Genomic DNA, 5,570 nt, shown 5'->3' with positions numbered 1-5,570 from the left:
TCAACAATTCTACACTCTAGAGAAATTCTACACCGAGCGAGAATTCTCCCAATAACTAGAAGACTCTCTAACTCCTGAAGCTAACCACACCTGAAGACTGAAGTTCTTCGAAGATACAAACATTCTTCCAAGACTTCTACTCCAAGAACATCACGTCTTCACTTCCTCAAATCAAGCGTACGCATTTGATTGAGAGAATCAGAGGATCAAGTACTAGAGATCAAACCACATCACATCAAATCAACATCAACATAACACCAACTCAAGTTGAACTCCACGAAACAAGTTTCTCCGGAAGTCTCGTGTGATCACTAATCATCCAAGGAGATCAACAAACCCAAAGGCCGATCGTCCAAGAAGATCATCAAACCCAAAGGCCGATCATCCAAGAAGATCAACAACTCCAAAGTCCGATCATTTAAGAAGATCAACCAGCTTAAAGATTTTAGTTTATTTTGAAAGCATCAAAATATGATGTATTAGAGATTGTACTTGCTATGCTGAAATCAATACAAATCCAAAGTTCAAATTTCACGAATTAAGTTTTGGAAATCTCGTGTGAACACACTGCTTTCAATCTCTGTTTCTTTGGATAATATTTTGTGAATATTTTAATTGGATGAATTTTTTTTGTGAAATAAATTTCATAATAATGATTATTATTATTATTATTATTATTATTTTGTGAATACTATTCGTGATTTCCTTGAAATTTGCAGTGTTTTTGTATTGTCAAGTGCTTTGGGTTTTTTCCCCTCTGTCAGTGGTTCTGTTATGTATTTTTCTTTTGGCTATTCTTAGAAGAAAAAAGAAACAAACAGATTCTTTCTTCTGAAATTACTTTGTTCAGGAAGTTGAAATCTAGGATTTCTTTTTGTTTGTTATTTTGTAAATTGTGGTAGCACTGGATCTAAATTTGGCATGAGTTCACCATTTGGGCATCTGTGGTAGTCCATTTTTATTTTATGTTTGCCACTAATTTTGCGTTTTTGCAATTATATGTATGACAATGGTGATTTAAGCCATGATTTATTGGCTTATATTGATATGTTTTAATATCAAGCATAATGTTCACCTATCGTTATATATATAAGAGAGAATTTCATATAAAAAAGCACAAAAAAAAAAAAAAAAAATCCTTGGCAATTATGGAAAAGTTGAAAACTTTTTGAATGTTTTATGCTATTGTGGGAGTATTTGGGAAAAGTGAATATTCCCCATTTTAGAATATTGGATAATAATTTTAAAAAGTTATATATGTTTGAGTTGACTACAATTTTTTTTTTGTATGGTATTCCTAACGTATGAATACAACATATACTTCTTTAGTAAATAATAATATGTCTCAACATCTATGACGAAGATACAATACAATCAGAAAAATACTTTCTAGTTGAATTATCACATTGACTCTGTAAGGTCAAAGATAATATTGTAGATCCGCTTGCAAAAGACCTAACTAGAGAGTTGGTTGAAAGTTCATCAAGAAGAATGAGAATATAGCCTATAATTTTAAAAAGTTAATCAGAGAGGCAACTCAACTTAGTTGACTAGAGATCCCAAGATCTATGTTCAATGGGCAAACCGACCTCTAAATAACTTAATGAGCACTGCATTGAAATTTTGATCGTTTATCCATTCTAAAGATGATGAGACAGTGCAAGTATGGTTTTAGGGTAAGCATTATACTTTTAATTATTTCTATAAGTTGTTGAATAATTATTTATGAAAAGGCATATACAATGTTCTTTATAGAAATCACCTATGTGAGTGTGAAGGGACTGATTTTATGAGAATTTTAAGGCAAATTTCCTAAACCACTCATGAGACCAGACATTGTTCAAGGCTAAAATGAACACAATTATGAGAACAAACTTTGTTATAATGAGAAACTGTGTGACTTCAATCGTCTTAATTTACTTTAGAACAGCTGACAGTTCAAGGCATCAAGTCCACTAATTAGCTAAGTAAACTCGATTGATGTTCACTAGGGGAAGTTCGAAGTGTTTATTACTTATCTCCATGCAGATTCTTCATTGAGAAATACCAAAAGTTTTATTTTTTTCCTTTTATCTTGAATTGTCAATTTACTATTTATGGGAGGATTGTTGGAATAAATGGTAGTGACCGTAGTCTCGTGTGGAGTTGGGTTGTTTCATAAATGAATATGTCATTTTGAAAATAATAACTTGAAGAAGAGACAACCCTATTCAAATGACCAAGAAGAGTCTATAAATATGCCTCTTCTTCGAATTGCTTTTTAGAGCTCTTTCATGATCACTTTTCTCCCATTAAAACTTTCTCCCTTTTTATAAAGTCATTGAAGTTTCCATTTATGGCAAAGGATAGTTCGTTGGATCTTGTGGATGATGTGCTGCTTCCATATGAAAGGTAATTTTTCCTATCTTGAGAGACAATTACTCAAGAAACTTAGGCACTAGAGTGAGTAAAATTGTCTTAAGGAGACAACGTCAATTCGTTGGGCTCAGATTCTCTCACGTTTACAAGGTTATGTATTGTCTCATATTTTTTGTGAAATTATTCATATAACAAAGAATAAGTTGCACAACCCTCGAGACAAATATAATCTACCTTCACGACCAAGTTCTAAAACTCCCACGACAAATTTACTTCGAGAGAAAAGAATGAGAGGAAAAATATAGGATATTGTACTACACCTACCCATCAATATAAATTCAAGTACATTGCGCATCAAATTTTTCTAGTTAAAATCTCGTGTGAGCAAGTTCACATACTCGAAGCTATTTCGTCCATTTGTTAAAAAAAAAATAAAGAGAGAGACTTTTTTTCTTTTTTTAAAAAATTTCACAAACTAAAATAAAACAAGTTTAAAAGTTAAAAGACTAAAACAGACATTTTCAATAATGAAGGATAAAGTGTGAATAATTTGAAAGTCAAAAGGACAAAAGTGAGATTTAAAAATAAATCCATGATTCCATTATTATATTCTTTTTTTTGGATATAGTTGAAGCTAATAAAACAAAAAGGAAATAGATTTCCATTAATGCTGGCTGTGGGGTTCGAACCCACGCGCACTTATGTGCAGAAGATCTTAAGTCTTCCCCCTTAACCTCTCGGGCAAACCAGCTCAATTACGTCATTTGTTTTGAAAATTAATATTTCTCATTTTATTTACTTATTATAAATATCTAACTTTTTAATTGTAAAATTCATTAAAAAAAAAGAAAATTTATTTTAAATGAAAAAATTGCTAAAAATATTTACAAATAATAGCAAAATATCATAGTCTATCTGCGAGGCATAGATAGTAATCTATCACAGTCTATCGTATATAAATAGTAAAATTTTACTATATTTGTAAATGTTTTATTTCATGTTTCTATATTTAAAAACAGTCTTAAATAAATTCATATACTTTTGGTTGTTCATAAATATTATGTACAGTATAAATTTGATGAAATTTCAAATAAAACAGTATCGTTAAAATTGGTTAAAATTTGTGAATCTTCAGAAAGTTTTATTTTTTAAATACAAGTTTTGGTTAAGCTGTTTGATGGTTAATTTGTACATTAATTAAACTTAAATTTTTACCAAACTTTATACTATTAAAATTTCCGAGTTTGGACAAAATTACAGAATGTTTTGCTTTGTTATTTTCTTTTAATTAAAACTAGTGTGTGAATCGGAAAATATTGAATAAAGTGTAGACATTGCAATATATAACTAAGGTTTGGGGTCCAACTTAAAGTTGAGGGTGCAAATTTATACAATGTCATAAGTTGAGGGTAAAAATTGATTTTTTTTTTCCAGAAAATTGCTAAAATTAACTTAAAAACTAAACACCATTTTGGTTTATATACTTTCAATTGTCCTATTTTAGTCTTCATACTTTCAGTTGTTCAATTTTAGTTTACGTACTTTTAATAAATCTTAGATTTAATCACTCAAAGTTAATTTAACTGAAATTGGTTAAATAATAATAATAATAATTTTCATGCAAGGAAGTGAGTATATTTTAAAATTTACAATAAACTTTTAATAGATAACAAAAAGATTTTTTTTAAAAAAAAAATCATAATAAATTAGTAATGAGGACTAATTTAAGATTTATTGAAAATATATAGACTAAAATTGGATAATTGAAAGTACAAAAATACTAAAACTAAACCAGCTCCAAAGTATAGGGACAAAAATGTTATTTTAACCTAAACTTATTAAAAATGACATGTTTTCTAAAACAAATTGTTTTTTTTTTACCAGTTTGAGAAGTGAACTATCCTTTTACTCTTAGATTACAAAACAAAAAAGAAAAAGAAAAAAAAAAAGCATATAATCATTTAGCTAAAATAGCATTCTATTGAATGAGATATGATGAAAATAAAATCACTTAGCACCAGCTACGCGATTGCATAACTCATGTGCGAATTTTCTTTAATCATATTTTCTTACTCATGTGCGATTTTGCTTTGATCATTTAGCTAAGGGTCTATAGCATATGGTTTAATCATATTTTTTTACTCATGTGCGATTTTGCTTTGATCATTTAGCTAAAGGGTCTATAGCATATGGATGAGACTGAACAACACTGTGGATACGACCTACTTTGTAATTATTACAACGATATAATCTAAATAGTTTATGTAGAGACATGTAAGTGGATGTACCCTATACAAAGAGTTTGTTTAAGACTAAACCACAAAATAATTAATCTCTCTTTATAATTTCGTTAGTTGAAGGGATTAATATTTCACTGGATGATCTGTGAATTATGAACTTCTACCTATAATAGCTCGTCCTTTGATTTGCATGAGTAAGAGTGGTCCAAGTCGCTGACTTAATATGCCTATCATTTTGGGAATTTAATTGAATAAGGAGTTGGAAACATAATTTTACAAAATAGATTTTGCTGCTTTTAGTATAGGATAAGTAGATGAGTAATCTCTTTAAGTGCTTACTCCGGGACTTGAACAATGAGACCCATCCTCTCATTGGTCCGAGAGGAACTCGGTTTATGGTTGGACCATAAACAAATTATTCATTAGAGGATCAATGGACTTAAGGATATAGAGGTAATTACAGGATTAAAATGGACATTTTACTCAATTGTAATTGCGAACTATTCGTGAAGAATTGATTTACATGTAATAATTTTATCCATGGACACAACTTATCCTACAGTGCATAAGAGTGCAACTATAGGTCATAGTGGTTTGATTCATAGTTAATGAATGTTGATTAACTAATTAAAAAGTTTAATTAATTAATATCGGATCATTGAAATTTATTGTAGGTCCATTAGGTCTCTTTACTAGCTCACAACAGATCAACAAGGACTAAAGTTTTGAAAGAATAATTTGAAATGTTCAAATTAGTTTAGAAAAACATATATTAATTGTATATGGTATGATTAATATAAAATATAATGTATATGGATACATTATTATATAGTTAATTATGAATATGATTCAAGCTTAAACTATATAACATGGGAGGATTAATATATTTGAATGTGATTCAAACATTAGATTAATATGAATAAGATTCATATTAAAACTATAAGTTATGTATTAATATGAATGAAATTCATA

At 29.0% G+C, this 5,570-nt stretch overlaps 1 non-coding gene across 1 annotated transcript; it reads right to left on the bottom strand.

The window, feature by feature from the left end:
- Positions 1 to 3,026: 3,026 nt before the first annotated feature.
- TRNAL-UAA lies at positions 3,027 to 3,109 on the bottom strand. The gene has a single exon. It is a non-coding gene; the product is annotated as a tRNA-Leu (tRNA).
- Between the last annotated feature and the right edge of the window lie 2,461 nt (positions 3,110 to 5,570).

The sequence above is a fragment of the Benincasa hispida genome, chromosome 12, assembly GCF_009727055.1.
Source record: "Benincasa hispida cultivar B227 chromosome 12, ASM972705v1, whole genome shotgun sequence".
Taxonomy (NCBI): Eukaryota; Viridiplantae; Streptophyta; class Magnoliopsida; order Cucurbitales; family Cucurbitaceae; genus Benincasa; species Benincasa hispida.
The sequence above is the reverse complement of the archived record's forward strand: the minus strand, read 5'-3'. Positions and strand labels throughout refer to the sequence as shown.